This window comes from Nyctereutes procyonoides, unplaced genomic scaffold, assembly GCF_905146905.1.
Source record: "Nyctereutes procyonoides isolate TBG_1078 unplaced genomic scaffold, NYPRO_anot_genome, whole genome shotgun sequence".
In the NCBI taxonomy this organism is placed as follows: domain Eukaryota; kingdom Metazoa; phylum Chordata; class Mammalia; order Carnivora; family Canidae; genus Nyctereutes; species Nyctereutes procyonoides.
Genome location: NW_026575151.1, coordinates 1,095,052 through 1,107,947, shown reverse-complemented (window position 1 = coordinate 1,107,947; position 12,896 = coordinate 1,095,052). Strand labels below are relative to the sequence as shown.

General features: G+C 33.4%; 1 protein-coding gene across 6 annotated transcripts in view; it reads right to left on the bottom strand.

Moving 5' to 3' along the window:
• FAM13A (family with sequence similarity 13 member A) overlaps nucleotides 1–12,896 on the bottom strand; it is a 310,890-nt gene that overhangs the window by 165,923 nt on the left and 132,071 nt on the right. The gene's annotated exons all lie outside the window — the stretch shown is intronic.

Sequence of the window (12,896 nt, the reverse complement as noted above, 5' to 3'; positions counted from 1 at the left end):
TCCAATGTCCTAATAGCCAAGAAAGTCCTTTCTTTAAATCTATGTGAAGATACTCTCTGCATTTCTCACAGGGCTTCAGACCCCTCTCAGTGGCCAGGGTCACTTCATCTAGCCCCAGGACCTTCTCATACTATTAAAAAGTTTGAAATTCTCTCCCTCCAACACCGACTTTCACCCCTCCAATTTTTGGGCACAAAAGAAGTGTTAGCTTCTCTCAAGAGGCATCCATGATGAATCAGCTTAAGTCAAGTGCCCTTGTTACATACTGTCAGGTCACTCTATTTTCCTTACTAGCAACTGACATAATTTGCAACCAAGTATTTGAGTGTTATTCTATATTCCTCACTAGGTTGAAAACTCCATATATTAAGTTCAGCATCTAAATGCTCAGCTTCAAAAAAAAAAAATGCTCAGCTTCTAGTTCAGTGCCTACTGTAAGATGAACAATTAAATATTTTGAAAAAATAAAATAATGTGAGCTAAAATAACACAGGCTAAATGCCTGGTAAGACAAAGAGATAATTAAAACAGATATAACTCACCATGAAATTACCAAAAGAACTAATATCAGAAGGTGGACAAAATTTAGAATATGTAAGAAAAATCACCATGGGCCAAGATGCAAAAGAGCCAATTGTGGTAATACATATAATTTATGTACAAATTATAGCCAACAGACACATGGAGAGATGTTTATCATGACTTACTATCAGGAAAGTGTAAATCAAAATCATAATGAGATATCACTTCACACCTATCAGAATGGCTAAAATCAACAACACAAGAAATAACAGATGTTGGCAAGGATGTGGAGAAAAAGGAATCCTTGTGCAGTGTTCATGGAAATGCAAACAAGTACAGTCACTCTGGAAAACAGTATGGAGCTTCCTCAAAAAGTTAAAAATAGAACTACCTTATGATCCAGTAATTGCTCTACTGATACTTACCCAAAGAATGTTAAGAACACTAATTCAAGGGATACCTGCACCCCTATGTTTACAGCAGCATTATTTACAATAGCCAAGATATGAAAACAGCTCAAGGGTCCATTGAATGATGATGAATGGATAAAGAAGAAGTGGTGTGTGTGTGTGTGTATGTATATGTATATATATATGTATTTATGTGTGTGTGTATATATGTTTGTATGTATGTATGTATATGTATTGTATGTATATACATACATACAATGGAATATCACTCAGCCATAAAAAGGAAATCTTGCCATTTGTGATGATATGTTTGGAGCTAGAGTATAATTTTTCTCTGACTTCTCTAATGCTTAGAGAAGTCAGAGAAAAATAAATACCATATAATTTCACTCATAATGAGTGGAATTTAAGAAACAAAACAAACAAGCAAAGGGGGAATGAAAGAGAGAAAGAGAGAGAGAGGGAGGCAAACCAAGAAAGAGACTCTTAACTATAGAGAACAAACGGATGGAAGGTAAGCAAGGGAATGGGTGAAATAGTTGATGGGGATTAGGGAGGCACTTGCTGTGATGAGCAATGGGTGATGTATGGAAGTGCTGAATCACTCACTATATTGTACACTTGAAACTAATAAAACAGTGTATGTTAGCAAACTAGAATTTAAGTAAAAACTTTTTTAAAAATACAAAAAAACCCCTAAAAACTTAAAATGAAAAAATCCCCAAAACAACAACAAAATAAACCTAAGGAGTAAACAGTTTGAAAATTTCCATACCATCATTTTGTAGTATGAATGAAGCAGGGGGGAAAAAAAACAAAACCGCTTCGCCCCATGTCAGACCATTATCATAATACAGAGTAGTGTAATACAGAATTTTTCTTATTGATTATTGTGCTCTAAAATCTATTCGTTAGACCATAGGCAGATTAATCTGAATATACTGAAACCCATTGGTCATGTCACTTACAAACCTTCACTGCCAATATTTTTAATACAGAGTTCATTCACACTTAAGAAAAACACCACTAAGGTTGCAATTGAAGGCTAAAAGTACATTAAATTGAAAGAAGATACTTCATAGAAGAGAAAATGTACATGGAATTCCATTAATAATAAATAAAGTATGTAATTTAGAACTGGGTCTTTTTTTTTTTTTGTCTTCCTTGCTCATAGAGATAACATCTAATGCTGGTAGGATATGTGCAGTGGGCACTCTCATATTTTCCAGTAGTTGTGTAAATTTTTATAACTCTTAAGTAAAATTTAACTTAGCAATAGGTTTTAAGGACCATAAACATATAACTTCTGAACTAGTGATTCAACTTTAGCAATCTATCCTGTGGATATAATTCTAAATAAGAAACAAAGCTCATGATGAAAGATATTTAACCAAATAGTACTTATAGTATTGAATAATAACACTGAAAACATCTGGAATACAAAATATGACAATGAACAGCAAGCACTGTTATTATGAAGCCTTACTAACAAAATACATTAAGGGAAAGTAAAAGAAAATTGCTCTTAAAGTATGAATACATCTGTCTCAACTACATCTACATACATGTAGGAAAAAGTTGCTATAAAAACTTTCTCTAGCATTTATAGAGCTATTTAATGCCTATAAATTCTGGGTACAAGAGTCCTCAACAAACAAGTAGATTTTATATCTGCATGTGATAGCACGGGGCAATGAATAAACATCTGTCATCACAATGAGCAAAAAGTCCAAACTCTCCAGGCCTGATGATATGAAACTTGCATGTAATTTTCCATAGCGACAGCCACATTGTAGGTAAGGTGTTAGATTCCCAGGCTACTCCGCCAAAGCCTATTTAGATTATATTGAGAGTTTGGTAGGCTAGCCTGATAGAGTCCTATATTTCATAAGCTTCATTGACACATAAAATGGTTTTAAGGATGGCTGAGGAGAGTAAGTTGTGTGCAATTTGATTTCTCTACATACAAACATTTCTAATGTTGGTATCAGAACAACTGTCATTATGGAGAAAAATATGGTCACTATAAAACCAGTTCAGAGCTTTTGCCTTAAGACAGACTCTGAGTTATTGGTTAAGAAATAAAATAAGAAAAAAAGATAACTTTCACTAAGCCCTACATGCTTACTCCATGACCCAGGCTATATACTAATCACTTACATATATCATCATTAATTCTCACCACTACTCTGCAAAGGAGGCAGTATAATACAATGTAGCATATAGGACTACAGTGATGGGAGGCAATATGAAGCGAAAGAGTTTGAGCTTCAGGATCAAACATCATCTGGCACTTACCTATATAACCTTGGGGAAGTTAACTAGCCTAAGCTTCCATTTTGTCATCTATAAAGAAGGAAGGAAAATGCAGTAGACTTACTGTTGTTTACCAAATATCGGTAAAGTTCTGTTCACATGCATCCTAGGGTTGTATTTTCTGTCCCCGTTGTGACTGGGTTGGGTAATGTGATTAGTTCTGGGCAATGAATTATGAACAAAAGTGATAGAATTACTTCTGGGCCAGAGCTTTTGTCAGTGCAAGATTCTACAGGACTCTTTCTTTTTCCTCTGGCACAGTAACTGGCCACATTTGAGATGGGCTGCTCTGTCAGTACAGGCTTCTGGGTGACAAGCTGAGGCAGAGCCCCCTTGTCAACCTAAATTGGGCAGGCAGCATAAGCAAGAAATAAATGTTTTAAACTGCTAAAATTCTGGGATTGCTTATTATTGAGGTGTAACCAAGGCTATGTGGACTGATAAAGGTCATCTCTATCCTAAACTGTTGTGATGATTTAATGATGTAACATTAGAATTATTTTCCACAGTGTCTAGCATAGAGTAAATAATAAGTATCAGCTACATCATGATTACATGTTATTATCTGGTCTTTTATAAATTAGAATACTGAGATATTAAATATTCTGCAATGTACCTAAGGATACACTACATTAAGTAACAGAGTTGCTTCCATAAGACTATAAAGCCAGAATTCTTTCATTAAAATCACCCTTTTCTTGTCATGTGACCTAGCAAAAAAAATAAAAGCCCTCTAATAATTATCTTTTTGTTCACATATGTGTCTTTTTTTTGTTGTTTCAAAACCTTCTATTACAGAACTGATTTTCTTTTATTCTCTAAATGTGTTTTGTTAGTTCATTTGCTTTTTCATTTAATAAATTTTATCACATAGCATGGCAATCGTTATGTAAGACTTAACAATCAAACACCTCCGCAGTTTGCCTGCAACCTGTCTTTCAGAATTATCATCTATTACTTCCCTTCATAAACCTTCTGCCCATGCTAGCTTGGCCTATAAATCTTACAAATATAGGATGCCCATTTTCTTCTTCTAGTCTTCACTTACGCCATTCCAATTGAAATCCTTCCTCTGTTCAGTTTTCCAATTCTTCTTTTTAAAAAATTGACTTAAATTCTTTCTTCCACAGAGCCAGCTCTAATCAATTTCATAGCACATATGGTCTGTTTTGCTTATTTGAAACAAAATTTCATAAGATTTTATAAGATAACTGTGTACTGTGGGGGCATAAATCCTGGAAACTGTATTCCCGGCATCCTTTGCCACTAGGGTTCTGGTTAATTTCTTCAATGAGAAATTCTCCTGAGATCTGGAAGGCAGAGGAAAGGATGACCTACTTTGGGTATAATAACTAGCTCACAGAATGGCCCGAAAGCAATTAGATCAGAATCAATTACATTGTCACATTTTTTGAAAGAATTTACTGTCAGCCCCTTCAGACCACATCTAATAAGCCAACAAACCATCATCACTACCATGAAAAAACATCAGCTCAGACTTATAAAAAGTCTCTACTGTTCAAGAGCTAAAACAGTCCTCAAGCCACCAAACTTCCTCAAAGAGGCAGCAAGCTTTAGTTTAAGAAAGACACACTCCCTATACACACCTTCAAGGGCAATAATGAAAAGGAGAGGATTCTAAAAAGATAAGGCAGTAAGTATCCAGGGAGAAAACAGATGATGGAGTTCCTTGCAGAAAGCAGAATCTAGGTCTAATCAAAGAACCTCCACTGTTTCATATGCATGTGTACGTGTGTGTACTGGTATGTGAATGCGACTGTTTCGCATCCCATTTGTATAGGGATGTGTGTGGAGAGAGGGAAATCAGTCTTTTTACATCATAGATTCTCAGATCAAGAGGAACCATGTCTAGTCCTGACAGAGTACTGATACATCACCCAGAAATTTTAGAGCTCAAGCTGGTCAATAATGACTGGTTGGTTCTTTGGATTTTCATCTTTGCAGAGGGATTGACTGTGATTTTCTGCACAGTAAGAGAACTGGACAAAGGCAGGCTGAACAACAATAATGTGATGTATTCCCCAATGCTTATTTCACTTTCCTCTTCCTAGGTACATTGGAAGATCACATTTTCTAGATTCCCTCAATGTGACAGAGTTCTGAAATGTGAGTGGAAGGGACAGGTGCTGTTCCTTAAGGCTGAGGTGGTTAAGTGCCTGTGAACTTTGCACATGCTTCCTTCTTTTCTTTGTTCACTGCCCAAACACTTTTTAGATGATGTAGTTGAAGGATGGGAGCAGCCTGTGATCTGATTCACTGCTATGAGGTTTGCAGCTTACAAATTCCTCCCTACCTCCATTACACAATGATTGGAGCAGGAAAGAATCTTTTTAAAACAAATCCAGTGGTTATAGGGGTTTTAGTTAGAGCAGTCAGCATTAATAACTTTGATTAGACTTTGGTCATAATTGTAGAATAAGGCAAACCAGGGAAAATTGGAACAAAAAGGCCAGTGAAATCTTAAGGGTCAGTGAATGAAAAAATCAAAGAAATCAAGCTAAAACTTGATTGTTTGCAAAATAGGATGGTGAACCCAAATGCTGATCTGAGATCAGAAAAATCAGTCTAGCACATGTGATGTTTTGTATACACGTCTAGTCTCCAACCTAGTTCCTTGAGGTAGGAGACAGTGGCTTTCCAAATTTGTATCCCTATCATTTGGCACAGTTACAGTTGCTTATAGGATCTGGAAAACAGACAGGAGTTAAATGAACCAAATTACTAGATTGAGAGAAAAGGTAGATACACCCAGATACATCATATTTTTATTATTTAAAATAAGTATTTAATTCTGTATTATATTTTTACTTGATAGTGTGTGTGTGTATAAAATAAAGTACCAAAAAAATAAAGTACCACAAACACACAAAAAAATACTGTCCAAATAATTGAATCTGTCATTAATTCTTTTTTTTCCCTGAGTTTAGAAGACAAATATCATCTCCACCAAGGATCTGTCATTAATTCTATAGAGATTCCAAGAATTCTTGAAATAGTTCAGTGATGACTTAAGAAATCAAATAAGGAATATGCTTATAATAAATAAAAGATTTAATCATAGATATAACTAATGATAAACAAAATTACTTATTTTTTTTAAGTCAAATGCTACTAAACACTGAAGAGATAGTTTTGAAAGTTATTTCATCTGATAACGGAAGAGGCAAAAAATAAACAGAGAATGTTATCATCCAGCACCTATTAGGGAGATGACAAGATACAAAGCATTTTCTATCTAGTAAAATAAACATATATTCATATATACAAACATATGGGGTCAGAAAAAACAGATGGAAAATTATTTTAAGAAATGTTCAAGAGAGATTAAATCAGGAAAAGATATATTAAAAACCCAAAGTCTTAAATTCCAGATATAATTATGTTTATTGGTTATTGAACCCCTTCCAAATGAAAAAATGTGCTAAATTTGACTAGATTCTTAAAAAAGCAAATTTCCCATAACCACGCATACATAGACACTTGTTGCTTTCATATAGAGTAAGTGAAAAAATTTATTCATCTGTTCATTCTCAAGTATTTATTAATGGTTTACTACGTGTCTGGCACTGGGAAAGTATTATCAAAAAACAAAATAAAACAAAATACACAAAAAAGAAAGGCAGGCAGGAAGGAAATGAGATGATTCTAGAAGAGCATTCTCTAATATAAGACACTCAACACATCAAAAAAAGCTTTTAGTAAACATAGCAAATACTTTCAAAGAATTGATCATTAAGCTTCCATATCAAACCACACAAAAAACATATTTACAATATATGGCCATGGAGGAAAAGTTGACAGACATTAGAAAAAAAGATCTACCTTACAAATAATATGTACAAAGAAGAAAGGAAATATTAGTAAGAGATGTATGAAATGGAAAATGATGATACAACAGAGACTCAACAAAACTAAAATGTGGTTCTCGCAAAGACCAATAAAATAAAGTCTCTGGCAGGCCTAATCAAAAGCAAACAAGAAAAATGTCCGAAGAGATAACACTAGAACTGAAAAAAAGTTTATAACTACAGATAAATATTTTAAAAGTAAGAAGAAACACTGAAGTACTTTATGCTGGTAAACTTAGGTAAAATAGGTAATATTCTAGAAAATATAACATCAAAACTAATTCAGAAAAAAACAGAATGCACGAATAGGACTACAAGCAATAAAGATACTGAATCTGTAGTCAAAAATCAACTTCTCAAAACAAATTTTAAAAACAAATAAAAGCAATGACAAATAGGCCAATAAACCTCACCAGGCCCAGACAGTTTTATAGATATATTCTGCCAAATATTGAAGGAACTGATAATCCTGATCTCAATCTATTTCGGAGATTAGGAAAGATTCTCCTCCTCATTTTGTTAGGACAGCATAACCTTTACACCAAAAGCAGATAAAAACATTTATAAATGGAGATGCAAGAATACTAAACAAAGCAGCAGCTATCCAAAGCTTGCAAGGTACTTAAAAATATGTACCAAGATCAGCTTCAGAACCAATTTATTCCAGTGATGCATTAGTTTACCTTAAAGTTTAGAAAAAATTTCAGCATATCTCCTCCCACAAGGAAAGAATACATAAAAAAAAAAACATGTAATTATCTTCATAGATGCAAAAGAAAACATTTGCTAAAATTTAGCTTCCACACAAGATAAAAATTCTAAACTATAAATAGAAGGCAGCCTCCTTAAACTAAGAGAGCATATTTAACACTTAACAGTAAATAACATAAACCTAATAAGTGTATATGTAAAGAAAAATATATAATGAAAACATGCTGACACTAACTACTCTCAGATGAAACAAAAGCAATGAAATAATTTGCTCATTTTCAAGTCTTTATTAAAGGTCTGTTATGTGCCTGGCATTGTGAAAAAATTTCAAAAATAGCAACAAAAAGAAATATGCCATGATGATACTTCAACGTCAAATATAGAAACTTTTCCTTAAGATCAGGAAGGAACTCAAGAAGACATGCTATTGTCATTTCTATTTAACCTTTAGAACACAGTACAAGAAAAAAAGAAATTAAATGATTAAAGGAATGAAAAAAAGTAAACAGGCTTATTATTTCCAGATGATATGACTGTCTACAAAGAAAATCAAAGAGAAGTGATCAACAAAATATTAGAACTAAAGAGAATTTGGCAAGGCTTGTAGATATAAAAGTCAACAATAAAAATTAGTTATAACATTAAATATCAACAACAAAGCTTGAAGATATATCATAAGCATTTCACTTACATACCTACAAAATGTGGGCACCTAGAATATTGAAGAAGAAAATTACATTTTTTAAAAAAAATCAAAAGACAGTCTTAAAGAGGTTGTGAGCAAGTGGAGAGTTCTATGATGGCCATGAATGGAATACCAATTCTCATGTAATGGATCAGTTTGCAGTTTAAATTCTAACTAAAATTTCTCATGAAACTTGATAATATTCAACTGCAAAAGCAATGAATCAAAAATAATTTTCAAGAAGGGAAACAAAATTGAAGAAAGTCGTCCTACTAGATATCACTAATTAGAACATTGCAGTAATGACATGAGATAAACAAATAGAGCAACCAATAACACATATAAAACATTTGACATATAATAGAAAGGACATTTCAGAAAGTGGGGAAAAGATGAACTATTGAATAAATATACTAAGTTGGTTGAGTTTTATATGTAAAATTAGATTCCTACTTCATGCTTTCCACAGAATTCAACTTCAGATGGATTAAGACATATATGCAAAGCAAAATTTAAAACCTTTGGAAAACAATAAAAAAAGACTTTCTTAATGACTTCAAGGTTTGTGAGGATTTCTCAGACAAGATATAAAAAACACAAGAACTAAAGACTAATGGATTTGGTTATATTAGAATAAAAAACTCATATATTAAAAGGCACTATATTCAATATAAATAGAAAACTAAAAAATTGGGAGAAAGTATTTAAGACACATATAATTGACAACAGCTAACAAACTCATACAAATTACTCAGAAAAAATAAATAACCTAATAATAAAACCGGCAACAACAGGAGAAAGTAGTACATAGATTAATGATCACAGATATTACCAAAGCTTAATGAACACATGACAAGCTGCCCCCATAATGAATCAGGATAGACTACATTATAATGAAGGTACAAATTAGCCCAGAAATCTCAGAAGCTTAATAAAACAGGTTTATTTTTCAGTCATTACACAAATCCAGCGCCATTTGACAGGGGGCTCTGTTCCACCAATGCCACTAAAGGACCCATGCTCCATTGTCTAATTGCTGTACTGTAAAAAAGCGCTTGAGAATTATGCACAACTTTTGCATTCTCTGCCCTTAAAGACACACTTAGCACTTCTGCTCACAGTCTCTTGGCCAGAAGCAGTTGGCTGGCCCCAGCTAACTGCAATGGGGCTGGGAAACATTGGAGAAACACCTGAGTATTCAGTGAATAATAAATGTCCCTGCCACAACTGGAAGTTAGAGAAATCCAAAGTAAGGCAATAACAAGATGCATCTCATACTCATTAGATTGGGGAAACAACAATACTGATATTACAAAAGGTTGGTGACACTGAAAAATGGAAACAATCTTCTGCAGCTGTTGAACATGTAAATTGGTACATCTTAAAGTATGTGCAATGTCAGGACAAGTTAAAGATGTACATTCTTATGACCCTACTTCCCACGTATGTCTAAAAGGCATCATGTGAAAATTATTCACTTAAAAATGTTTGTAATGGCAAAATATTGGAAATGATATAAATATTGAAGATAGCCTAAAACAATGGAAACACCTGGAATGATACCTAAAAAAACTGTCATAGATTCTTACTGAAAGTGAATATTGATAGAGTATATTGAACAGAAAAAAAAAGATCTACATTAAGTAATATAGTGTCTGGCACTTGATCAATGGTAGCCATAAGCATCATCACTATTACTTCTACTACTATTACTTTTATTAAAAAATTAAAGAGGCAAACTAGCTTGATACATGGAAATGTATAGCAGAAATAATGTTAACTGGAAAAAAGAGAACACTAATTAGAATGTACACATTAATTAAAGCAATGTAAAATATATGCATGTCCACTAACAATATATTTTTTTAAGATTTTATTTATTTATTCATGAGAGACACACAGAGAGAGAGAGAGAGGGGCAAAGACACATGGAGCCCTGGAGAAGCCGGCTCCATGCAGGGAGTCCGATGTGGGACTCGATGTGGGACTCGATCTTGGGTCTCCAGGATCACGCCCTGGGCTGAAGGTGGTGCTAAACTGCTGAGCCACCTGGGCTGCTCCCACTAACAATATTTTAAAAATAACCTAAAAATAACCTAAAAGCTTGGTAAAATTTAATGCTTATTAGGTTACTCTATTAATTTGCTTATTGGAAATAATACTGCCACTAAATTTCTCAAAACCCTAATTATTTAAAATTTCTAGTTTATTTTGCTAATAAGCATAGGCATTTTAACAAACATTTAAGAAAATAGAACAGGGATGACTATTCTCATTATTGAGGAAAATCTCCATAAATAATTCATGATCCATGAAACCATTAGCCTCTGAAAGAAAAATAATTTAATGGTTGCCTCTATTTTGTAATAATATATTTGATATATTATTTGTAATAGTATTTTTGATAACTGTATTATCCTTATCACACATTTTATAGTTAATATGACTTCGTATACTAAAGGAAATCTCTATAAAAGTAGTAAGAGAATCCAATGACTAAAACTATTATGCGCTTGTAATTTAAATTTTTATCAATACAGTTTTATCCACTGATAAAAGTCAGGAAGGAAACATATAATCTTTTCTTTTATACTTTCATCCTAATGCTGGATGAATTGGATATTAATTCTCATACAGTGACCTGACCTTGAATTTTTTGCTGAGGTCAAAAACACAGCAACTATACTGGGAAGTCCAGAGTGTACTCCAAGGGAAGAGAGAAGGAAAATAATTTTCTACCTTCAGTTTACTAGATCCTATTCAGGGTTTATAGTATGACCAATGAATATGGGTTGTGAGGCTTATTTAGAGCCATATCACCTGTGTACTGTAGAAAAAAGACTGTCTGCTGTAGTCTGAAGTATATCAGGTTACAAGGAGCTGTGCCTTTCTATGTTCTATACCTCTTTTTGATATTCTTTTCTTTATAATCTCTTCCAATGATTTGTTTGCATATGTACTCTACATGGTATTGGTATGTGGTACGAAATGGTTATATGAGCGTGTCCTTAAGCTACCAGGGCTGGTGATCCTTGCTCATCCAGGAAGTGTCATGGCACTGTGAAATAGAGGTATCCCTTTTTTTTTCAACTTGGACTCAAATCAAGAAGTGGCTTTCCTACCTAAGGAAGAGAAATATAATCCTTCCTATTGCCTAAGCACAGTGACAGCAACTGGCAGGGGGAACACAAGTCGGGACAGATGGTTTAGTCTAGAGAGACATCTCTAGAGTCAATGGATATATGCCATTTCTGGATTACCATTTTATATCTCTGGCCACATAGGGATCAAAAATACTTAGCTGTCCAAGGCAAATACAGCTGTAACCAGAGATATCTGAAAAAGATAGCTAAGGAAGCCAAGTGGATGCACCTTATTCTCATAGCTCACCAAGTCACTCTAGAAAGGACACACCAACCATAGTTTAAAGGTGTTCTCAGCTTTAGCTTTCAAAGATCAACTGGAGCAACAAATAAGATAAAATCCTAGTGAAAAAGTTAGTACCTCATAATCTCTTATAGCTCACATGCTCTGTTTCATATCTGGGATTTGAAATTACAAGGATTTTAATCACCTATAAACTAAGCAGAGCTTACTGTCCTCATATAAATGTAAACTTGCTCATGTCAGGCCACAGAGAAACTTAAATTAAAAACCAAAGCTTAACTAGTGAAGTAATTTCTCTATTGGTTTAGTCTGTTTGTGAAGCATACAGTGAGACTGGTTAAGGAACAATAAATGCACATTATTGATTCTGTATATATCTGAAAAATTCCAAAAGGGATTAATTTCCTAAGAGTAATACAATCCCTTCAAACAACTTTTATGTCAGGTTTTGAGATTATCTTTATTTAAGAAGTGCATTATCTAGGGTCTCTTCACATAAAGGTAGTTACTATAATCAAGACACTAAGTAATGACTCAATGCTTCACTTAATTTGCCTTTACACAATTATTTTTACAGTAACTTGTGATTAAAATTAGAGATTAGATCTTTTACATTTTGCTTAAAATGAACTCAAGAAAACTTGAACATATTTTTCTCAGAATGGGGAAACACAATAGCTCTATAAATGTCCTGGTGGCCACTTAGGAATATTTTATGTAACCAAGTAAATAGGAGAAGTTCTACTTAAAAGATTAAAGATTAGGAAAGGAACTCTAAAATTAATGCAATCATTTTTCTGGTTGGACAAATAAATGATCAAAGAAATTTCCATAACATATTTTGGGTTAAAGGGGTCTTTCTTTTCATTGGCAAAACAATTATTTGTATTTGTATTTTTCCTAATAAGGAAAATAAAATTTTACACATTAGACTCTTATTCTGTCATATGTATGATCTTATTTCATCCTAGTTAAAATTTACTTAACTGATCATAT